The following is a 24,954-nucleotide window of genomic DNA, read 5'->3' on the forward strand; positions in this document are numbered from 1 at the left end:
TAGGTTTTGGGTGCATTTTTAATTTCATTGCTTAAATCGCATTTTCTCGACGAGCTGAGCACGTTTTCTGAAATGTGCTCCTCCCGTCACTCTGGTTGGGTGCGCATAGTAAAAAGTGCTCTTGGCAGTTAGGGAGTGCCGCGTTGACCACTGCACATGAAGAAATAAGCACCTGCAACGTTTGGTTTAGGTTTTAGGTGCATTTTTAATTTTATTGCTTAAATCGCATTTTCTCGACGAGCTGAGCACGTTTTCTGAAATGTGCTCCTCCCGTCACTCTGGTTGGGTGCGCACAGTAAAAAGTGCTCCTGGCAGCTAGGGAGTGCCGCGTTGAGCACTGCGCACGAAGAAATAAGCACCTGCAACGTTTGGTTTAGGTTTTAGGTGCATTTTTAATTTTATTGCTTAAATCGCATTTTCTCGACGAGCTGAGCACGTTTTCTGAAATGTGCTCCTCCCGTCGCTCTGGTTGGGTGCGCACAGTAAAAAGTGCTCTTGGCAGCTCGGGAGTGCCGCGTTGACCACTGCGCATGAAGAAATAAGCACCCGCAACGTTTGGTTTAGGTTTTAGGTGCATTTTTAATTGTATTGCTTAAATCGCATTTTCTCGACGAGCTGAGCACGTTTTCTGAAATGTGCTCCTCCCGTCGCTCTGGTTGGGCGCGCATAGTAAAAAGTGCTCCTGGCAGCTAGAGAGTGCCGCGTTGACCACTGCGCAAGAAGAAATAAGCACCTGCAACGTTTGGTTTAGGTTTTAGGTGCATTTTTAATTTTATTGCTTAAATCGCATTTTCTCGACAAGCTGAGCACGTTTTCTGAAATGTGCTCCTCCCGTCGCTCTGGTTGGGTGTGCAAAGTAAAAAGAGCTCCTGGCAGCTAGGGAGTGCCGCGTTGACCACTGCGCACGAAGAAATAAGCACCTGCAACGTTTGGTTTAGGTTTTAGGTGCATTTTTAATTTTATTGCTTAAATCGCATTCTCTCGACGAGCTGAGCACGTTTTCTGAAATGTGCTCCTCCCGTCACTCTGGTTGGGTGCGCACAGTAAAAAGTGCTCCTGGCAGCTAGGGAGTGCCACGTTGAGCACTACGCATGAAGAAATAAGCACCTGCAACGTTTGGTTTAGGTTTTAGGTGCATTTTTAATTTTATTGCTTAAATCGCATTTTCTCGACGAGCTGAGCACGTTGTCTGAAATGTGCTCCTCCCGTCGCTCTGGTTGGGCGCGCATAGTAAAAAGTGCTCCTGGCAGCTAGAGAGTGCCGCGTTGACCATTGCGCAAGAAGAAATAAGCACCTGCAACGTTTGGTTTAGGTTTTAGGTGCATTTTTAATTTTATTGCTTAAATCGCATTTTCTCGACAAGCTGAGCACGTTTTCTGAAATGTGCTCCTTCCGTCGCTCTGGTTGGGTGCGCACAGTAAAAAGAGCTCCTGGCAGCTAGGGAGTGCCGCGTTGACCACTGCGCACGAAGAAATAAGCACCTGCAACGTTTGGTTTAGGTTTTAGGTGCATTTTTAATTTTATTGCTTAAATCGCATTTTCTCGACGAGCTGAGCACGTTTTCTGAAATGTGCTCCTCCCGTCGCTCTGGTTGGGTGCGCACAGTAAAAAGTGCTCTTGGCAGCTAGAGAGTGCCGCGTTGACCACTGCGCATGAAGAAATAAGCACCTGCAACGTTTGGTTTAGGTTTTAGGTGCATTTTTAATTTTATTGCTTAAATCGCATTTTCTCGACGAGCTGAGCACGTTTTCTGAAATGTGTTCCTCCCGTCACTCTGGTTGGGTGCGCACAGTAAAAAGTGCTCCTGGCAGCTAGGGAGTGCCGCGTTGAGCACTGCGCACGAAGAAATAAGCACCTGCAACGTTTGGTTTAGGTTTTAGGTGCATTTTTAATTTTATTGCTTAAATCGCATTTTCTCGACGAGCTGAGCACGTTTTCTGAAATGTGCTCCTCCCGTCACTCTGGTTGGGTGCGCACAGTAAAAAGTGCTCTTGGCAGCTAGAGAGTGCCGCGTTGACCACTGCGCATGAAGAAATAAGCACCTGCAACGTTTGGTTTAGGTTTTAGGTGCATTTTTAATTTTATTGCTTAAATCGCATTCTCTCGACGAGCTGAGCACGTTTTCTGAAATGGGCTCCTCCCGTCGCTCTGGTTGGGCGCGCATAGTAAAAAGTGCTCCTGGCAGCTAGAGAGTGCCGCGTTGACCACTGCGCATAAAGAAATAAGCACCTGCAACGTTTGGTTTAGGTTTTAGGTGCATTTTTAATTTATTTGCTTAAATTGCATTTTCTCGACGAGCTGAGCACGTTTTCTGAAATGTGCTCCTCCCGTCGCTCTGGTTGTGCGCGCATAGTAAAAAGTGCTCCTGGCAGCTAGAGAGTGCCGCGTTGACCACTGCACATGAAGAAATAAGCACCTGCAACGTTTGGTTTAGGTTTTAGGTGCATTTTTAATTTTATTGCTTACATCGCATTTTCTCGACGAAATGAGCACGTTTTCTGAAATGTGCTCCTCCCGTCGCTCTGGTTGGGTGCGCACAGTAAAAAGTGCTCCTGGCAGCTAGAGAGTGCCGCGTTGACCACTGCGCAAGAAGAAATAAGCACCTGCAACGTTTGGTTTAGGTTTTAGGTGCATTTTTAATTTTATTGCTTAAATCGCATTTTCTCGACAAGCTGAGCACGTTTTCTGAAATGTGCTCCTTCCGTCGCTCTGGTTGGGTGCGCGCAGTAAAAAGAGCTCCTGGCAGCTAGGGAGTGCCGCGTTGACCACTGCGCACGAAGAAATAAGCACCTGCAACGTTTGGTTTAGGTTTTAAGTCCATTTTTAATTTTATTGCTTAAATCGCATTTTCTCGACGAGCTGAGCACGTTTTCTGAAATGTGCTCCTCCCGTCGCTCTGGTTGGGCGCGCATAGTAAAAAGTGCTCCTGGCAGCTAGAGAGTGCCGCGTTGACCACTGCGCATGAAGAAATAAGCACCTGCAACGTTTGGTTTAGGTTTTAGGTGCATTTTTAATTTTATTGCTTAAATCGCATTTTCTCGACAAGCTGAGCACGTTTTCTGAAATGTGCTCCTCCCGTCGCTCTGGTTGGGTGCGCATAGGAAAAAGTGCTCTTGGCAGCTAGAGAGTGCCGCGTTGACCACTGCGCTTGAAGAAATAACCACCTGCAACGTTTGGTTTAGGTTTTGGGTGCATTTTTAATTTTATTGCTTAAATCGCATTTTCTCGACGAGCTGAGCACGTTTTCTGAAATGTGCTCCTCCCGTCACTCTGGTTGGGTGCGCATAGTAAAAAGTGCTCTTGGCAGCTAGGGAGTGCCGCGTTGACCACTGCACATGAAGAAATAAGCACCTGCAACGTTTGGTTTAGGTTTTAGGTGCATTTTTAATTTTATTGCTTAAATCGCATTTTCTCGACGAGCTGAGCACGTTTTCTGAAATGTGCTCCTCCCGTCACTCTGGTTGGGTGCGCACAGTAAAAAGTGCTCTTGGCAGCTAGAGAGTGCCGCGTTGACCACTGCGCAGGAAGAAATAACCACCTGCAACGTTTGGTTTAGGTTTTAGGTGCATTTTTAATTTTATTGCTTAAATCGCATTTTCTCGACGAGCTGAGCACGTTTTCTGAAATGTGCTCCTCCCGTCACTCTGGTTGGGTGCGCATAGTAAAAAGTGCTCTTGGCAGCTAAAGAGTACGCGTTGACCACTGCGCACAAAGAAATAAGCACCTGCAACGTTTGGTTTAGGTTTTAGGTGCATTTTAAATTTTATTGCTTAAATCGCATTTTCTCGACAAGCTGAGCAAGTTTTCTGAAATGTGCTCCTCCCGTCGCTCTGGTTGTGCGCGCATAGTAAAAAGTGCTCCTGGCAGCTGGAGAGTGCCGCGTTGACCACTGCACATGAAGAAATAAGCACCTGCAACGTTTGGTTTAGGTTTTAGGTGCATTTTTAATTTTATTGCTTTAATCGCATTTTCTCGACGAGCTGAGCACGTTTTCTGAAATGTGCTCCTCCCGTCGCTCTGGTTGGGTGCGCGTAGTAAAAAGTGCTCTTGGCAGCTAGAGAGTGCCGCGTTGACCACTGCGCATGAAGAAATAAGCACCTGCAACGTTTGGTTTAGGTTTTAGGTGCATTTTTAATCTTGTTGCTTAAATCGCATTTTCTCGACGAGCTGAGCACGTTTTCTGAAATGGGCTCCTCCCGTCGCTCTGGTTGGGCGCGCATAGTAAAAAGTGCTCCTGGCAGCTAGAGAGTGCCGCGTTGACCACTGCGCATAAAGAAATAAGCACCTGCAACGTTTGGTTTAGGTTTTAGGTGCATTTTTAATTTATTTGCTTAAATTGCATTTTCTCGACGAGCTGAGCACGTTTTCTGAAATGTGCTCCTCCCGTCGCTCTGGTTGTGCGCGCATAGTAAAAAGTGCTCCTGGCAGCTAGAGAGTGCCGCGTTGACCACTGCACATGAAGAAATAAGCACCTGCAACGTTTGGTTTAGGTTTTAGGTGCATTTTTAATTTTATTGCTTACATCGCATTTTCTCGACGAGCTGAGCACGTTTTCTGAAATGTGCTCCTCCCGTCGCTCTGGTTGGGTGCGCACAGTAAAAAGTGCTCCTGGCAGCTAGGGAGTGCCGCGTTGACCACTGCGCACGAAGAAATAAGCACCTGCAACGTTTGGTTTAGGTTTTAGGTGCATTTTTAATTTTATTGCTTAAATCGCATTCTCTCGACGAGCTGAGCACGTTTTCTGAAATGTGCTCCTCCCGTCACTCTGGTTGGGTGCGCACAGTAAAAAGTGCTCCTGGCAGCTAGGGAGTGCCGCGTTGAGCACTACGCACGAAGAAATAAGCACCTGCAACGTTTGGTTTAGGTTTTAGCTGCATTTTTAATTTTATTGCTTAAATCGCATTTTCTCGACGAGCTGAGCACGTTTTCTGAAATGTGCTCCTCCCGTCGCTCTGGTTGGGTGCGCACAGTAAAAAGAGCTCCTGGCAGCTAGGGAGTTCCGCGTTGACCACTGCGCACGAAGAAATAAGCACCTGCAACGTTTGGTTTAGGTTTTAGGTGCATTTTTAATTTTATTGTTTAAATCGCATTCTCTCGACGAGCTGAGCACGTTTTCTGAAATGTGCTCCTCCCGTCGCTCTGGTTGGGTGCGCACAGTAAAAAGTGCTCTTGGCAGCTCGGGAGTGCCGCGTTGACCACTGCGCATGAAGAAATAAGCACCTGCAACGTTTGGTTTAGGTTTTAGGTGCATTTTTAATTTTATTGCTTAAATCGCATTTTCTCGACGAGCTGAGCACGTTTTCTGAAATGTGCTCCTCCCGTCGCTCTGGTTGGGCGCGCATAGTAAAAAGTGCTCCTGGCAGCTAGAGAGTGCCGCGTTGACCACTGCGCAAGAAGAAATAAGCACCTGCAACGTTTGGTTCAGGTTTTAGGTGCATTTTTAATTTTATTGCTTAAATCGCATTTTCTCGACAAGCTGAGCACGTTTTCTGAAATGTGCTCCTCCCGTCACTCTGGTTGGGTGCGCATAGTAAAAAGTGCTCCTGGCAGCTAGGGAGTGCCGCGTTGAGCACTGCGCACGAAGAAATAAGCACCTGCAACGTTTGGTTTAGGTTTTAGGTGCATTTTTAATTTTATTGTTTAAATCGCATTTTCTCGACGAGCTGAGCACGTTTTCTGAAATGTGCTCCTCCCGTCGCTCTGGTTGGGTGCGCACAGTAAAAAGTGCTCTTGGCAGCTCGGGAGTGCCGCGTTGACCACTGCGCATGAAGAAATAAGCACCCGCAACGTTTGGTTTAGGTTTTAGGTGCATTTTTAATTTTATTGCTTAAATCGCATTTTCTCGACGAGCTGAGCACGTTTTCTGAAATGTGCTCCTCCCGTCGCTCTGGTTGGGTGCGCACAGTAAAAAGTGCTCTTGGCAGCTAGAGAGTGCCGCGTTGACCACTGCGCACGAAGAAATAAGCACCTGCAACGTTTGGTTTAGGTTTTAGGTGCATTTTTAATTTTATTGCTTAAATCGCATTTTCTCGACAAGCTGAGCACGTTTTCTGAAATGTGCTCCTCCCGTCGCTCTGGTTGGGTGCGCATAGGAAAAAGTGCTCTTGGCAGCTAGAGAGTGCCGCGTTGACCACTGCGCTTGAAGAAATAACCACCTGCAACGTTTGGTTTAGGTTTTGGGTGCATTTTTAATTTCATTGCTTAAATCGCATTTTCTCGACTAGCTGAGCACGTTTTCTGAAATGTGCTCCTCCCGTCGCTCTGTTTGGTGCGCACAGTAAAAAGAGCTCCTGGCAGCTAGGGAGTTCCGCGTTGACCACTGCGCACGAAGAAATAAGCACCTGCAACGTTTGGTTTAGGTTTTAGGTGCATTTTTAATTTTATTGCTTAAATCGCATTCTCTCGACGAGCTGAGCAGGTTTTCTGAAATGTGCTCCTCCCGTCGCTCTGGTTGGGTGCGCACAGTAAAAAGTGCTCTTGGCAGCTCGGGAGTGCCGCGTTGACCACTGCGCATGAAGAAATAAGCACCTGCAACGTTTGGTTTAGGTTTTAGGTGCATTTTTAATTTTATTGCTTAAATCGCATTTTCTCGACGAGCTGAGCACGTTGTCTGAAATGTGCTCCTCCCGTCGCTCTGGTTGGGCGCGCATAGTAAAAAGTGCTCCTGGCAGCTAGAGAGTGCCGCGTTGACCACTGCGCAAGAAGAAATAAGCACCTGCAACGTTTGGTTTAGGTTTTAGGTGCATTTTTAATTTTATTGCTTAAATCGCATTTTCTCGACAAGCTGAGCACGTTTTCTGAAATGTGCTCCTTCCGTCGCTCTGGTTGGGTGCGCACAGGAAAAAGAGCTCCTGGCAGCTAGGGAGTGCCGCGTTGACCACTGCGCACGAAGAAATAAGCACCTGCAACGTTTGGTTTAGGTTTTAGGTGCATTTTTAATTTTATTGCTTAAATCGCATTTTCTCGACGAGCTGAGCACGTTTTCTGAAATGTGCTCCTCCCGTCGCTCTGGTTGGGTGCGCACAGTAAAAAGTGCTCTTGGCAGCTAGAGAGTGCCGCGTTGACCACTGCGCATGAAGAAATAAGCACCTGCAACGTTTGGTTTAGGTTTTAGGTGCATTTTTAATTTTATTGCTTAAATCGCATTTTCTCGACGAGCTGAGCACGTTTTCTGAAATGTGCTCCTCCCGTCACTCTGGTTGGGTGCGCACAGTAAAAAGTGCTCCTGGCAACTAGGGAGTGCCGCGTTGAGCACTGCGCACGAAGAAATAAGCACCTGCAACGTTTGGTTTAGGTTTTAGGTGCATTTTTAATTTTATTGCTTAAATCGCATTTTCTCGACGAGCTGAGCACGTTTTCTTAAATGTGCTCCTCCCGTCACTCTGGTTGGGTGCGCACAGTAAAAAGTGCTCTTGGCAGCTAGAGAGTGCCGCGTTGACCACTGCGCATGAAGAAATAAGCACCTGCAACGTTTGGTTTAGGTTTTAGGTGCATTTTTAATTTTATTTCTTAAATCGCATTCTCTCGACGAGCTGAGCACGTTTTCTGAAATGGGCTCCTCCCGTCGCTCTGGTTGGGCGCGCATAGTAAAAAGTGCTCCTGGCAGCTAGAGAGTGCCGCGTTGACCACTGCGCATAAAGAAATAAGCACCTGCAACGTTCCGTTTAGGTTTTAGGTGCATTTTTAATTTATTTGCTTAAATTGCATTTTCTCGACGAGCTGAGCACGTTTTCTGAAATGTGCTCCTCCCGTCGCTCTGGTTGTGCGCGCATAGTAAAAAGTGCTCCTGGCAGCTAGAGAGTGCCGCGTTGACCACTGCACATGAAGAAATAAGCACCTGCAACGTTTGGTTTAGGTTTTAGGTGCATTTTTAATTTTATTGCTTACATCGCATTTTCTCGACGAGCTGAGCACGTTTTCTGAAATGTGCTCCTCCCGTCGCTCTGGTTGGGTGCGCACAGTAAAAAGTGCTCTTGGCAGCTAGAGAGTGCCGCGTTGACCACTGCGCATGAAGAAATAAGCACCTGCAACGTTTGGTTTAGGTTTTAGGTGCATTTTTAATTTTATTGCTTAAATCGCATTTTCTCGACGAGCTGAGCACGTTTTCTGAAATGTGCTCCTGCCGTCACTCTGGTTGGGTGCGCACAGTAAAAAGTGCTCCTGGCAGCTAGGGAGTGCCGCGTTGAGCACTGCGCACGAAGAAATAAGCACCTGCAACGTTTGGTTTAGGTTTTAGGTGCATTTTTAATTTTATTGCTTAAATCGCATTTTCTCGACGAGCTGAGCACGTTTTCTGAAATGTGCTCCTCCCGTCACTCTGGTTGGGTGCGCACAGTAAAAAGTGCTCCTGGCAGCTAGGGAGTGCCGCGTTGAGCACTGCGCACGAAGAAATAAGCACCTGCAACGTTTGGTTTAGGTTTTAGGTGCATTTTTAATTTTATTGCTTAAATCGCATTTTCTCGACAAGCTGAGCACGTTTTCTGAAATGTGCTCCTCCCGTCGCTCTGGTTGGGTGCGCACAGTAAAAAGAGCTCCTGGCAGCTAGGGAGTGCCGCGTTGACCACTGCGCACGAAGAAATAAGCACCTGCAACGTTTGGTTTAGGTTTTAGGTGCATTTTTAATTTTATTGCTTAAATCGCATTCTCTCGACGAGCTGAGCACGTTTTCTGAAATGTGCTCCTCCCGTCACTCTGGTTGGGTGCGCACAGTAAAAAGTGCTCCTGGCAGCTAGGGAGTGCCGCGTTGAGCACTACGCACGAAGAAATAAGCACCTGCAACGTTTGGTTTAGGTTTTAGCTGCATTTTTAATTTTATTGCTTAAATCGCATTTTCTCGACGAGCTGAGCACGTTTTCTGAAATGTGCTCCTCCCGTCGCTCTGGTTGGGTGCGCACAGTAAAAAGAGCTCCTGGCAGCTAGGGAGTTCCGCGTTGACCACTGCGCACGAAGAAATAAGCACCTGCAACGTTTGGTTTAGGATTTAGGTGCATTTTTAATTTTATTGCTTAAATCGCATTCTCTCGACGAGCTGAGCACGTTTTCTGAAATGTCCTCCTCCCGTCGCTCTGGTTGGGTGCGCACAGTAAAAAGTGCTCTTGGCAGCTCGGGAGTGCCGCGTTGACCACTGCGCATGAAGAAATAAGCACCTGCAACGTTTGGTTTAGGTTTTAGGTGCATTTTTAATTTTATTGCTTAAATCGCATTTTCTCGACGAGCTGAGCACGTTTTCTGAAATGTGCTCCTCCCGTCGCTCTGGTTGGGCGCGCATAGTAAAAAGTGCTCCTGGCAGCTAGAGAGTGCCGCGTTGACCACTGCGCAAGAAGAAATAAGCACCTGCAACGTTTGGTTTAGGTTTTAGGTGCATTTTTAATTTATTTGCTTAAATTGCATTTTCTCGACGAGCTGAGCACGTTTTCTGAAATGTGCTCCTCCCGTCGCTCTGGTTGTGCGCGCATAGTAAAAAGTGCTCCTGGCAGCTAGAGAGTGCCGCGTTGACCACTGCACATGAAGAAATAAGCACCTGCAACGTTTGGTTTAGGTTTTAGGTGCATTTTTAATTTTATTGCTTAAATCGCATTTTCTCGACGAGCTGAGCACGTTTTCTGAAATGTGCTCCTCCCGTCACTCTGGTTGGGTGCGCACAGTAAAAAGTGCTCTTGGCAGCTAGAGAGTGCCGCGTTGACCACTGCGCATGAAGAAATAAGCACCTGCAACGTTTGGTTTAGGTTTTAGGTGCATTTTTAATTTTATTGCTTAAATCGCATTTTCTCGACGAGCTGAGCACGTTTTCTGAAATGTGCTCCTCCCGTCACTCTGGTTGGGTGCGCACAGTAAAAAGTGCTTTTGGCAGCTTGAGAGTGCCGCGTTGACCACTGCGCATGAAGAAATAAGCACCTGCAACGTTTGGTTTAGGTTTTATGTGCATTTTTAATTTTATTGCTTAAATCGCATTTTCTCGACGAGCTGAGCACGTTTTCTGAAATGTGCTCCTCCCGTCACTCTGGTTGGGTGCGCACAGTAAAAAGTGCTCCTGGCAGCTAGGGAGTGCCGCGTTGACCACTGCACATGAAGAAATAAGCACCTGCAACGTTTGGTTTAGGTTTTAGGTGCATTTTTAATTTTATTGCTTACATCGCATTCTCTCGACGAGCTGAGCACGTTTTCTGAAATGTGCTCCTCCCGTCGCTCTGGTTGGGTGCGCACAGTAAAAAGTGCTCTTGGCAGCTAGAGAGTGCCGCGTTGACCACTGCGCATGAAGAAATAAGCACCTGCAACGTTTGGTTTAGGTTTTAGGTGCATTTTTAATTTTATTGCTTTAATCGCATTTTCTCGACGAGCTGAGCACGTTTTCTGAAATGTGCTCCTCCCGTCACTCTGGTTGGGTGCGCACAGTAAAAAGTGCTCCTGGCAGCTAGGGAGTGCCGCGTTGAGCACTGTGCACGAAGAAATAAGCACCTGCAACGTTTGGTTTAGGTTTTAGGTGCATTTTTAATTTTATTGCTTAAACCGCATTTTCTCGACGAGCTGAGCACGTTTTCTGAAATGTGCTCCTCCCGTCGCTCTGGTTGGGCGCGCATAGTAAAAAGTGCTCCTGGCAGCCAGAGAGTGCCGCGTTGACCACTGCGCAAGAAGAAATAAGCACCTGCAACGTTTGGTTTAGTTCTTAGGTGCATTTTTAATTTTATTGCTTAAATCGCATTTTCTCGACAAGCTGAGCACGTTTTCTGAAATGTGCTCCTCCCGTCGCTCTGGTTGGGTGCGCACAGTAAAAAGAGCTCCTGGCAGCTAGGGAGTGCCGCGTTGACCACTGCGCACGAAGGAATAAGCACCTGCAACGTTTGGTTTAGGTTTTAGGTGCATTTTTAATTTTATTGCTTAAATCGCATTCTCTCGACGAGCTGAGCACGTTTTCTGAAATGTGCTCCTCCCGTCACTCTGGTTGGGTGCGCACAGTAAAAAGTGCTCCTGGCAGCTAGGGAGTGCCGCGTTGAGCACTACGCACGAAGAAATAAGCACCTGCAACGTTTGGTTTAGGTTTTAGCTGCATTTTTAATTTTATTGCTTAAATCGCATTTTCTCGACGAGCTGAGCACGTTTTCTGAAATGTGCTCCTCCCGTCGCTCTGGTTGGGTGCGCACAGTAAAAAGAGCTCCTGGCAGCTAGGGAGTTCCGCGTTGACCACTGCGCACGAAGAAATAAGCACCTGCAACGTTTGGTTTAGGTTTTAGGTGCATTTTTAATTTTATTGCTTAAATCGCATTTTCTCGACGAGCTGAGCACGTTTTCTGAAATGTGCTCCTCCCGTCGCTCTGGTTGGGCGCGCATAGTAAAAAGTGCTCCTGGCAGCTAGAGAGTGCCGCGTTGACCACTGCGCAAGGAGAAATAAGCACCTGCAACGTTTGGTTTAGGTTTTAGGTGCATTTTTAATTTTATTGCTTAAATCGCATTTTCTCGACAAGCTGAGCACGTTTTCTGAAATGTGCTCCTCCCGTCACTCTGGTTGGGTGCGCATAGTAAAAAGTGCTCTTGGCAGCTAGGGAGTGCCGCGTTGACCACTGCGCAAAAAGAAATAAGCACCTGCAACGTTTGGTTTAGGTTTTAGGTGCATTTTAAATTTTATTGCTTAAATCGCATTTTCTCGACGAGCTGAGCAAGTTTTCTGAAATGTGCTCCTCCCGTCGCTCTGGTTGTGCGCGCATAGTAAAAAGTGCTCCTGGCAGCTAGAGAGTGCCGCGTTGACCACTGCACATGAAGAAATAAGCACCTGCAACGTTTGGTTTAGGTTTTAGGTGCATTTTTAATTTTATTGCTTTAATCGCATTTTCTCGACGAGCTGAGCACGTTTTCTGAAATGTGCTCCTCCCGTCGCTCTGGTTGGGTGCGCATAGTAAAAAGTGCTCTTGGCAGCTAGAGAGTGCCGCGTTGACCACTGCGCATGAAGAAATAAGCACCTGCAACGTTTGGTTTAGGTTTTAGGTGCATTTTTAATTTTATTGCTTAAATCGCATTTTCTCGACGAGCTGAGCACGTTTTCTGAAATGTGCTCCTCCCGTCACTCTGGTTGGGTGCGCACAGTAAAAAGTGCTCCTGGCAGCTAGGGAGTGCCGCGTTGAGCACTGCGCACGAAGAAATAAGCACCTGCAACGTTTGGTTTAGGTTTTAGGTGCATTTTTAATTTTATTGCTTAAATCGCATTTTCTCGACGAGCTGAGCACGTTTTCTGAAATGTGCTCCTCCCGTCACTCTGGTTGGGTGCGCACAGTAAAAAGTGCTTTTGGCAGCTAGAGAGTGCCGCGTTGACCACTGCGCATGAAGAAATAAGCACCTGCAACGTTTGGTTTAGGTTTTATGTGCATTTTTAATTTTATTGCTTAAATCGCATTTTCTCGACGAGCTGAGCACGTTTTCTGAAATGTGCTCCTCCCGTCACTCTGGTTGGGTGCGCACAGTAAAAAGTGCTCCTGGCAGCTAGGGAGTGCCGCGTTGAGCACTGCGCACGAAGAAATACGCACCTGCAACGTTTGGTTTAGGTTTTAGGTGCATTTTTAATTTTATTGCTTAAATCGCATTTTCTCGACGAGCTGAGCACGTTTTCTGAAATGGGCTCCTCCCGTCGCTCTGGTTGGGTGCGCACAGTAAAAAGAACTCCTGGCAGCTAGGGAGTTCCGCGTTGACCACTGCGCACGAAGAAATAAGCACCTGCAACGTTTGGTTTAGGTTTTAGGTGCATTTTTAATTTTATTGCTTAAATTGCATTCTCTCGACGAGCTGAGCACGTTTTCTGAAATGTGCTCCTCCCGTCGCTCTGGTTGGGTGCGCACAGTAAAAAGAGCTTCTGGCAGCTAGAGAGTGCCGCGTTGACCACTGCGCACGAAGAAATAAGCACCTGCAACGTTTGGTTTAGGTTTTAGGTGCATTTTTAATTTTATTGCTTAAATTGCATTCTCTCGACGAGCTGAGCACGTTTTCTGAAATGTGCTCCTCCCGTCGCTCTGGTTGGGTGCGCACAGTAAAAAGTGCTCTTGGCAGCTCGGGAGTGCCGCGTTGACCACTGCGCATGAAGAAATAAGCACCCGCAACGTTTGGTTTAGGTTTTAGGTGCATTTTTAATTTTATTGCTTAAATCGCATTTTCTCGACGAGCTGAGCACGTTTTCTGAAATGTGCTCCTCCCGTCGCTCTGGTTGGGCGCGCATAGTAAAAAGTGCTCCTGGCAGCTCGAGAGTGCCGCGTTGACCACTGCGCAAGAAGAAATAAGCACCTGCAACGTTTGGTTTAGTTTTTAGGTGCATTTTTAATTTTATTGCTTAAATCGCATTTTCTCGACGAGCTGAGCACGTTTTCTGAAATGTGCTCCTCCCGTCACTCTGGTTGGGTGCGCACAGTAAAAAGTGCTCCTGGCAGCTAGGGAGTGCCGCGTTGAGCACTGCGCACGAAGAAATAAGCACCTGCAACGTTTGGTTTAGGTTTTAGGTGCGTTTTTAATTTTATTGCTTAAATCGCATTTTCTCGACGAGCTGAGCACGTTTTCTGAAATGTGCTCCTCCCGTCACTCTGGTTGGGTGCGCACAGTAAAAAGTGCTTTTGGCAGCTAGAGAGTGCCGCGTTGACCACTGCGCATGAAGAAATAAGCACCTGCAACGTTTGGTTTAGGTTTTAGGTGCATTTTTAATCTTGTTGCTTAAATCGCATTTTCTCGACGAGCTGAGCACGTTTTCTGAAATGGGCTCCTCCCGTCGCTCTGGTTGGGCGCGCATAGTAAAAAGTGCTCCTGGCAACTAGAGAGTGCCGCGTTGACCACTGCGCATAAAGAAATAAGCACCTGCAACGTTTGGTTTAGGTTTTAGGTGCATTTTTAATTTATTTGCTTAAATTGCATTTTCTCGACGAGCTGAGCACGTTTTCTGAAATGTGCTCCTCCCGTCGCTCTGGTTGTGCGCGCATAGTAAAAAGTGCTCCTGGCAGCTAGAGAGTGCCGCGTTGACCACTGCACATGAAGAAATAAGCACCTGCAACGTTTGGTTTAGGTTTTAGGTGCATTTTTAATTTTATTGCTTACATCGCATTTTCTCGACGAGCTGAGCACGTTTTCTGAAATGTGCTCCTCCCGTCGCTCTGGTTGGGTGCGCACAGTAAAAAGTGCTCTTGGCAGCTAGAGAGTGCCGCGTTGACCACTGCGCATGAAGAAATAAGCACCTGCAACGTTTGGTTTAGGTTTTAGGTGCATTTTTAATTTTATTGCTTAAATCGCATTTTCTCGACGAGCTGAGCACGTTTTCTGAAATGTGCTCCTCCCGTCACTCTGGTTGGGTGCGCACAGTAAAAAGTGCTCCTGGCAGCTAGGGAGTGCCGCGTTGAGCACTGCGCACGAAGAAATAAGCACCTGCAACGTTTGGTTTAGGTTTTAGGTGCATTTTTAATTTTATTGCTTAAATCGCATTTTCTCGACGAGCTGAGCACGTTTTCTGAAATGTGCTCCTCCCGTCGCTCTGGTTGGGCGCGCATAGTAAAAAGTGCTCCTGGCAGCTAGAGAGTGCCGCGTTGACCACTGCGCAAGAAGAAATAAGCACCTGCAACGTTTGGTTTAGTTCTTAGGTGCATTTTTAATTTTATTGCTTAAATCGCATTTTCTCGACAAGCTGAGCACGTTTTCTGAAATGTGCTCCTCCCGTCGCTCTGGTTGGGTGCGCACAGTAAAAAGAGCTCCTGGCAGCTAGGGAGTGCCGCGTTGACCACTGCGCACGAAGAAATAAGCACCTGCAACGTTTGGTTTAGGTTTTAGGTGCATTTTTAATTTTATTGCTTAAATCGCATTCTCTCGACGAGCTGAGCACGTTTTCTGAAATGTGCTCCTCCCGTCACTCTGGTTGGGTGCGCACAGTAAAAATTGCTCCTGGCAGCTAGGGAGTGCCGCGTTGAGCACTACGCACGAAGAAATAAGCACCTGCAACGTTTGGTTTAGGTTTTAGCTGCATTTTTAATTTTATTGCTTAAATCGCATTTTCTCGACGAGCTGAGCACGTTTTCTGAAATGTGCTCCTCCCGTCGCTCTGGTTGGGTGCGCACAGTAAAAAGAGCTCCTGGCAGCTAGGGAGTTCCGCGTTGACCACTGCGCACGAAGAAATAAGCACCTGCAACGTTTGGTTTAGGTTTTAGGTGCATTTTTAATTTTATTGCTTAAATCGCATTCTCTCGACGAGCTGAGCACGTTTTCTGAAATGTGCTCCTCCCGTCGCTCTGGTTGGGTGCGCACAGTAAAAAGTGCTCTTGGCAGCTCGGGAGTGCCGCGTTGACCACTGCGCATGAAGAAATAAGCACCTGCAACGTTTGGTTTAGGTTTTAGGTGCATTTTTAATTTTATTGCTTAAATCGCAATTTCTCGACGAGCTGAGCACGTTTTCTGAAATGTGCTCCTCCCGTCGCTCTGGTTGGGCGCGCATAGTAAAAAGTGCTCCTGGCAGCTAGAGAGTGCCGCGTTGACCACTGCGCAAGAAGAAATAAGCACCTGCAACGTTTGGTTTAGGTTTTAGGTGCATTTTTAATTTTATTGCTTAAATCGCATTTTCTCGACAAGCTGAGCACGTTTTCTGAAATGTGCTCCTTCCGTCGCTCTGGTTGGGTGCGCGCAGTAAAAAGAGCTCCTGGCAGCTAGGGAGTGCCGCGTTGACCACTGCGCACGAAGAAATAAGCACCTGCAACGTTTGGTTTAGGTTTTAGGTGCATTTTTAATTTTATTGCTTAAATCGCATTCTCTCGACGAGCTAAGCACGTTTTCTGAAATGTGCTCCTCCCGTCGCTCTGGTTGGGCGCGCATAGTAAAAAGTGCTCCTGGCAGCTAGAGAGTGCCGCGTTGACCACTGCACATGAAGAAATAAGCACCTGCAACGTTTGGTTTAGGTTTTAGGTGCATTTTTAATTTTATTGCTTACATCGCATTTTCTCGACAAGCTGAGCACGTTTTCTGAAATGTGCTCCTCCCGTCGCTCTGGTTGGGTGCGCATAGGAAAAAGTGCTCTTGGCAGCTAGAGAGTGCCGCGTTGACCACTGCGCTTGAAGAAATAACCACCTGCAACGTTTGGTTTAGGTTTTGGGTGCATTTTTAATTTTATTGCTTAAATCGCATTTTCTCGACGAGCTGAGCACGTTTTCTGAAATGTGCTCCTCCCGTCACTCTGGTTGGGTGCGCATAGTAAAAAGTGCTCTTGGCAGCTAGGGAGTGCCGCGTTGACCACTGCACATGAAGAAATAAGCACCTGCAACGTTTGGTTTAGGTTTTAGGTGCATTTTTAATTTTATTGCTTAAATCGCATTTTCTCGACGAGCTGAGCACGTTTTCTGAAATGTGCTCCTCCCGTCACTCTGGTTGGGTGCGCACAGTAAAAAGTGCTCTTGGCAGCTAGAGAGTGCCGCGTTGACCACTGCGCATGAAGAAATAACCACCTGCAACGTTTGGTTTAGGTTTTAGGTGCATTTTTAATTTTATTGCTTAAATCGCATTTTCTCGACGAGCTGAGCACGTTTTCTGAAATGTGCTCCTCCCGTCACTCTGGTTGGGTGCGCATAGTAAAAAGTGCTCTTGGCAGCTAAAGAGTGCCGCGTTGACCACTGCGCACAAAGAAATAAGCACCTGCAACGTTTGGTTTAGGTTTTAGGTGCATTTTAAATTTTATTGCTTAAATCGCATTTTCTCGACGAGCTGAGCAAGTTTTCTGAAATGTGCTCCTCCCGTCGCTCTGGTTGTGCGCGCATAGTAAAAAGTGCTCCTGGCAGCTAGAGAGTGCCGCGTTGACCACTGCACATGAAGAAATAAGCACCTGCAACGTTTGGTTTAGGTTTTAGGTGCATTTTTAATTTTATTGCTTTAATCGCATTTTCTCGACGAGCTGAGCACGTTTTCTGAAATGTGCTCCTCCCGTCGCTCTGGTTGGGTGCGCATAGTAAAAAGTGCTCTTGGCAGCTAGAGAGTGCCGCGTTGACCACTGCGCATGAAGAAATAAGCACCTGCAACGTTTGGTTTAGGTTTTAGGTGCATTTTTAATTTTATTGCTTAAATCGCATTTTCTCGACGAGCTGAGCACGTTTTCTGAAATGTGCTCCTCCCGTCACTCTGGTTGGGTGCGCACAGTAAAAAGTGCTCCTGGCAGCTAGGGAGTGCCGCGTTGAGCACTGCGCACGAAGAAATAAGCACCTGCAACGTTTGGTTTAGGTTTTAGGTGCATTTTTAATTTTATTGCTTAAATCGCATTTTCTCGACGAGCTGAGCACGTTTTCTGAAATGTGCTCCTCCCGTCACTCTGGTTGGGTGCGCACAGTAAAAAGTGCTTTTGGCAGCTAGAGAGTGCCGCGTTGACCACTGCGCATGAAGAAATAAGCACCTGCAACGTTTGGTTTAGGTTTTATGTGCATTTTTAATTTTATTGCTTAAATCGCATTTTCTCGACGAGCTGAGCACGTTTTCTGAAATGTGCTCCTCCCGTCACTCTGGTTGGGTGCGCACAGTAAAAAGTGCTCCTGGCAGCTAGGGAGTGCCGCGTTGAGCACTGCGCACGAAGAAATAAGCACCTGCAACGTTTGGTTTAGGTTTTAGGTGCATTTTTAATTTTATTGCTTAAATCGCATTTTCTCGACGAGCTGAGCACGTTTTCTGAAATGGGCTCCTCCCGTCGCTCTGGTTGGGTGCGCACAGTAAAAAGAGCTCCTGGCAGCTAGGGAGTTCCGCGTTGACCACTGCGCACGAAGAAATAAGCACCTGCAACGTTTGGTTTAGGTTTTAGGTGCATTTTTTATTTTATTGCTTAAATCGCATTCTCTCGACGAGCTGAGCACGTTTTCTGAAATGTGCTCCTCCCGTCGCTCTGGTTGGGTGCACACAGTAAAAAGAGCTCCTGGCAGCTAGGGAGTGCCGCGTTGACCACTGCGCACGAAGAAATAAGCACCTGCAACGTTTGGTTTAGGTTTTAGGTGCATTTTTAATTTTATTGCTTAAATCGCATTCTCTCGACGAGCTGAGCACGTTTTCTGAAATGTGCTCCTCCCGTCGCTCTGGTTGGGTGCGCACAGTAAAAAGTGCTCTTGGCAGCTAGAGAGTGCCGCGTTGACCACTGCGCATGAAGAAATAACCACCTGCAACGTTTGGTTTAGGTTTTAGGTGCATTTTTAATCTTATTGCTTAAATCGCATTTTCTCGACAAGCTGAGCACGTTTTCTGAAATGTGCTCCTCCCGTCGCTCTGGTTGGGTGCGCACAGTAAAAAGAGCTCCTGGCAGCTAGGGAGTGCCGCGTTGACCACTGCGCACGAAGAAATAAGCACCTGCAACGTTTGGTTTAGGTTTTAGGTGCATTTTTAATTTTATTGCTTAAATCGCATTCTCTCGACGAGCTGAGCACGTTTTCTGAAATGTGCTCCTCCCGTCGCTCTGGTTGGGCGCGCATAGTAAAAAGTGCTCCTGGCAGCTAGAGAGTGCCGCGTTGACCACTGCGCATAAAGAAATAAGCACCTGCAACGTTTGGTTTAGGTTTTAGGTGCATTTTTAATTTATTTGCTTAAATTGCATTTTCTCGACGAGCTGAGCACGTTTTCTGAAATGTGCTCCTCCCGTCGCTCTGGTTGTGCGCGCATAGTAAAAAGTGCTCCTGGCAGCTAGAGAGTGCCGCGTTGACCACTGCACATGAAGAAATAAGCACCTGCAACGTTTGGTTTAGGTTTTAGGTGCATTTTTAATTTTATTGCTTAAATCGCATTTTCTCGACGAGCTGAGCACGTTTTCTGAAATGTGCTCCTCCCGTCACTCTGGTTGGGTGCGCACAGTAAAAAGTGCTCTTGGCAGCTAGAGAGTGCCGCGTTGACCACTGCGCATGAAGAAATAAGCACCTGCAACGTTTGGTTTAGGTTTTAGGTGCATTTTTAATTTTATTGCTTAAATCGCATTTTCTCGACGAGCTGAGCACGTTTTCTGAAATGTGCTCCTCCCGTCACTCTGGTTGGGTGCGCACAGTAAAAAGTGCTTTTGGCAGCTAGAGAGTGCCGCGTTGACCACTGCGCATGAAGAAATAAGCACCTGCAACGTTTGGTTTAGGTTTTATGTGCATTTTTAATTTTATTGCTTAAATCGCATTTTCTCGACGAGCTGAGCACGTTTTCTGAAATGTGCTCCTCCCGTCACTCTGGTTGGGTGCGCACAGTAAAAAGTGCTCCTGGCAGCTAGGGAGTGCCGCGTTGAGCACTGCGCACGAAGAAATAAGCACCTGCAACGTTTGGTTTAGGTTTTAGGTGCATTTTTAATTTTATTGCTTAAATCGCATTTTCTCGACGAGCTGAGCACGTTTTCTGAAATGGGCTCCTCCCGTCGCTCTGGTTGGGTGCGCACAGTAAAAAGAGCTCCTGGCAGCTAGGGAGTTCCGCGTTGACCACTGCGCACGAAGAAATAAGCACCTGCAACGTTTGGTTTAGGTTTTAGGTGCATTTTTTATTTTATTGCTTAAATCGCATTCTCTCGACGAGCTGAGCACGTTTTCTGAAATGTGCTCCTCCCGTCGCTCTGGTTGGGTGCACACAGTAAAAAGAGCTCCTGGCAGCTAGGGAGTGCCGCGTTGACCACTGCGCACGAAGAAATAAGCACCTGCAACGTTTGGTTTAGGTTTTAGGTGCATTTTTAATTTTATTGCTTAAATCGCATTCTCTCGACGAGCTGAGCACGTTTTCTGAAATGTGCTCCTCCCGTCGCTCTGGTTGGGTGCGCACAGTAAAAAGTGCTCTTGGCAGCTAGAGAGTGCCGCGTTGACCACTGCGCATGAAGAAATAACCACCTGCAACGTTTGGTTTAGGTTTTAGGTGCATTTTTAATCTTATTGCTTAAATCGCATTTTCTCGACAAGCTGAGCACGTTTTCTGAAATGTGCTCCTCCCGTCGCTCTGGTTGGGTGCGCACAGTAAAAAGAGCTCCTGGCAGCTAGGGAGTGCCGCGTTGACCACTGCGCACGAAGAAATAAGCACCTGCAACGTTTGGTTTAGGTTTTAGGTGCATTTTTAATTTTATTGCTTAAATCGCATTCTCTCGACGAGCTGAGCACGTTTTCTGAAATGTGCTCCTCCCGTCGCTCTGGTTGGGCGCGCATAGTAAAAAGTGCTCCTGGCAGCTAGAGAGTGCCGCGTTGACCACTGCGCATAAAGAAATAAGCACCTGCAACGTTTGGTTTAGGTTTTAGGTGCATTTTTAATTTATTTGCTTAAATTGCATTTTCTCGACGAGCTGAGCACGTTTTCTGAAATGTGCTCCTCCCGTCGCTCTGGTTGTGCGCGCATAGTAAAAAGTGCTCCTGGCAGCTAGAGAGTGCCGCGTTGACCACTGCACATGAAGAAATAAGCACCTGCAACGTTTGGTTTAGGTTTTAGGTGCATTTTTAATTTTATTGCTTAAATCGCATTTTCTCGACGAGCTGAGCACGTTTTCTGAAATGTGCTCCTCCCGTCACTCTGGTTGGGTGCGCACAGTAAAAAGTGCTCCTGGCAGCTAGGGAGTGCCGCGTTGAGCACTGCGCACGAAGAAATAAGCACCTGCAACGTTTGGTTTAGGTTTTAGGTGCATTTTTAATTTTATTGCTTAAATCGCATTTTCTCGACGAGCTGAGCACGTTTTCTGAAATGTGCTCCTCCCGTCACTCTGGTTGGGTGCGCACAGTAAAAAGTGCTCTTGGCAGCTAGAGAGTGCCGCGTTGACCACTGCGCATGAAGAAATAAGCACCTGCAACGTTTGGTTTAGGTTTTAGGTGCATTTTTAATTTTATTGCTTAAATCGCATTTTCTCGACGAGCTGAGCACGTTTTCTGAAATGTGCTCCTCCCGTCACTCTGGTTGGGTGCGCACAGTAAAAAGTGCTCCTGGCAGCTAGGGAGTGCCGCGTTGAGCACTGCGCACGAAGAAATAAGCACCTGCAACGTTTGGTTTAGGTTTTAGGTGCATTTTTAATTTTATTGCTTAAATCGCATTTTCTCGACGAGCTGAGCACGTTTTCTGAAATGGGCTCCTCCCGTCGCTCTGGTTGGGTGCGCACAGTAAAAAGAGCTCCTGGCAGCTAGGGAGTTCCGCGTTGACCACTGCGCACGAAGAAATAAGCACCTGCAACGTTTGGTTTAGGTTTTAGGTGCATTTTTTATTTTATTGCTTAAATCGCATTCTCTCGACGAGCTGAGCACGTTTTCTGAAATGTGCTCCTCCCGTCGCTCTGGTTGGGTGCACACAGTAAAAAGAGCTCCTGGCAGCTAGGGAGTGCCGCGTTGACCACTGCGCATGAAGAAATAAGCACCTGCAACGTTTGGTTTAGGTTTTAGGTGCATTTTTTATTTTATTGCTTAAATCGCATTTTCTCGACGAGCTGAGCACGTTTTCTGAAATGTGCTCCTCCCGTCGCTCTGGTTGGGTGCGCACAGTAAAAAGTGCTCTTGGCAGCTAGAGAGTGCCGCGTTGACCACTGCGCATGAAGAAATAAGCACCTGCAACGTTTGGTTTAGGTTTTAGGTGCATTTTTAATTTTATTGCTTAAATCGCATTTTCTCGACGAGCTGAGCACGTTTTCTGAAATGTGCTCCTCCCGTCACTCTGGTTGGGTGCGCACAGTAAAAAGTGCTCCTGGCAGTTAGGGAGTGCCGCGTTGAGCACTGCGCACGAAGAAATAAGCACCTGCAACGTTTGGTTTAGGTTTTAGGTGCATTTTTAATTTTATTGCTTAAATCGCAATTTCTCGACGAGCTGAGCACGTTTTCTGAAATGTGCTCCTCCCGTCACTCTGGTTGGGTGCGCACAGTAAAAAGTGCTCCTGGCAGCTAGGGAGTGCCGCGTTGAGCACTGCGCACGAAGAAATAAGCACCTGCAACGTTTGGTTTAGGTTTTAGGTGCATTTTTAATTTTATTGCTTAAATCGCATTTTCTCGACGAGCTGAGCACGTTTTCTGAAATGTGCTCCTCCCGTCGCTCTGGTTGGGTGCGCACAGTAAAAAGTGCTCTTGGCAGCTAGAGAGTGCCGCGTTGACCACTGCGCATGAAGAAATAAACACCTGCAACGTTTGGTTTAGGTTTTAGGTGCATTTTTAATCTTATTGCTTAAATCGCATTTTCTCGACAAGCTGAGCACGTTTTCTGAAATGTGCTCCTCCCGTCGCTCTGGTTGGGTGCGCACAGTAAAAAGAGCTCCTGGCAGCTAGGGAGTGCCGCGTTGACCACTGCGCACGAAGAAATAAGCACCTGCAACGTTTGGTTTAGGTTTTAGGTGCATTTTTAATTTTATTGCTTAAATCGCATTCTCTCGACGAGCTGAGCACGTTTTCTGAAATGTGCTCCTCCCGTCGCTCTGGTTGGGCGCGCATAGTAAAAAGTGCTCCTGGCAGCTAGAAAGTGCCGCGTTGACCACTGCGCATGAAGAAATAAGCACCTGCAACGTTTGGTTTAGGTTTTAGGTGCATTTTTTATTTTATTGCTTAAATCGCATTCTCTCGACGAGCTGAGCACGTTTTCTGAAATGTGCTCCTCCCGTCGCTCTGGTTGGGTGCGCACAGTAAAAAGTGCTCTTGGCAGCTAGAGAGTGCCGCGTTGACCACTGCGCATGAAGAAATAACCACCTGCAACGTTTGGTTTAGGTTTTAGGTGCATTTTTAATCTTATTGCTTAAATCGCATTCTCTCGACGAGCTGAGCACGTTTTCTGAAATGTGCTCCTCCCGTCACTCTGGTTGGGTGCGCACAGTAAAAAGTGCTCCTGGCAGCTAGGGAGTGCCGCGTTGAGCACTACGCACGAAGAAATAAGCACCTGCAACGTTTGGTTTAGGTTTTAGCTGCATTTTTAATTTTATTGCTTAAATCGCATTTTCTCGACGAGCTGAGCACGTTTTCTGAAATGTGCTCCTCCCGTCGCTCTGGTTGGGTGCGCACAGTAAAAAGAGCTCCTGGCAGCTAGGGAGTTCCGCGTTGACCACTGCGCACGAAGAAATAAGCACCTGCAACGTTTGGTTTAGGTTTTAGGTGCATTTTTAATTTTATTGCTTAAATCGCATTCTCTCGACGAGCTGAGCACGTTTTCTGAAATGTGCTCCTCCCGTCGCTCTGGTTGGGTGCGCACAGTAAAAAGTGCTCTTGGCAGCTCGGGAGTGCCGCGTTGACCACTGCGCATGAAGAAATAAGCACCTGCAACGTTTGGTTTAGGTTTTAGGTGCATTTTTAATTTTATTGCTTAAATCGCATTTTCTCGACGAGCTGAGCACGTTTTCTGAAATGTGCTCCTCCCGTCGCTCTGGTTGGGCGCGCATAGTAAAAAGTGCTCCTGGCAGCTAGAGAGTGCCGCGTTGACCACTGCGCAAGAAGAAATAAGCACCTGCAACGTTTGGTTTAGGTTTTAGGTGCATTTTTAATTTTATTGCTTAAATCGCATTTTCTCGACAAGCTGAGCACGTTTTCTGAAATGTGCTCCTTCCGTCGCTCTGGTTGGGTGCGCGCAGTAAAAAGAGCTCCTGGCAGCTAGGGAGTGCCGCGTTGACCACTGCGCACGAAGAAATAAGCACCTGCAACGTTTGGTTTAGGTTTTAGGTGCATTTTTAATTTTATTGCTTAAATCGCATTCTCTCGACGAGCTGAGCACGTTTTCTGAAATGTGCTCCTCCCGTCGCTCTGGTTGGGCGCGCATAGTAAAAAGTGCTCCTGGCAGCTAGAGAGTGCCGCGTTGACCACTGCACATGAAGAAATAAGCACCTGCAACGTTTGGTTTAGGTTTTAGGTGCATTTTTAATTTTATTGCTTACATCGCATTTTCTCGACAAGCTGAGCACGTTTTCTGAAATGTGCTCCTCCCGTCGCTCTGGTTGGGTGCGCATAGGAAAAAGTGCTCTTGGCAGCTAGAGAGTGCCGCGTTGACCACTGCGCTTGAAGAAATAACCACCTGCAACGTTTGGTTTAGGTTTTGGGTGCATTTTTAATTTTATTGCTTAAATCGCATTTTCTCGACGAGCTGAGCACGTTTTCTGAAATGTGCTCCTCCCGTCACTCTGGTTGGGTGCGCATAGTAAAAAGTGCTCTTGGCAGCTAGGGAGTGCCGCGTTGACCACTGCACATGAAGAAATAAGCACCTGCAACGTTTGGTTTAGGTTTTAGGTGCATTTTTAATTTTATTGCTTAAATCGCATTTTCTCGACGAGCTGAGCACGTTTTCTGAAATGTGCTCCTCCCGTCACTCTGGTTGGGTGCGCACAGTAAAAAGTGCTCTTGGCAGCTAGAGAGTGCCGCGTTGACCACTGCGCATGAAGAAATAACCACCTGCAACGTTTGGTTTAGGTTTTAGGTGCATTTTTAATTTTATTGCTTAAATCGCATTTTCTCGACGAGCTGAGCACGTTTTCTGAAATGTGCTCCTCCCGTCACTCTGGTTGGGTGCGCATAGTAAAAAGTGCTCTTGGCAGCTAAAGAGTGCCGCGTTGACCACTGCGCACAAAGAAATAAGCACCTGCAACGTTTGGTTTAGGTTTTAGGTGCATTTTAAATTTTATTGCTTAAATCGCATTTTCTCGACGAGCTGAGCAAGTTTTCTGAAATGTGCTCCTCCCGTCGCTCTGGTTGTGCGCGCATAGTAAAAAGTGCTCCTGGCAGCTAGAGAGTGCCGCGTTGACCACTGCACATGAAGAAATAAGCACCTGCAACGTTTGGTTTAGGTTTTAGGTGCATTTTTAATTTTATTGCTTTAATCGCATTTTCTCGACGAGCTGAGCACGTTTTCTGAAATGTGCTCCTCCCGTCGCTCTGGTTGGGTGCGCATAGTAAAAAGTGCTCTTGGCAGCTAGAGAGTGCCGCGTTGACCACTGCGCATGAAGAAATAAGCACCTGCAACGTTTGGTTTAGGTTTTAGGTGCATTTTTAATTTTATTGCTTAAATCGCATTTTCTCGACGAGCTGAGCACGTTTTCTGAAATGTGCTCCTCCC

The sequence above is a fragment of the Syngnathus floridae genome, chromosome 18 (genome assembly GCF_059516105.1).
Source record: "Syngnathus floridae isolate MCC-2025c chromosome 18, RoL_Sflo_1.0, whole genome shotgun sequence".
NCBI classification, from domain to species: Eukaryota; Metazoa; Chordata; class Actinopteri; order Syngnathiformes; family Syngnathidae; genus Syngnathus; species Syngnathus floridae.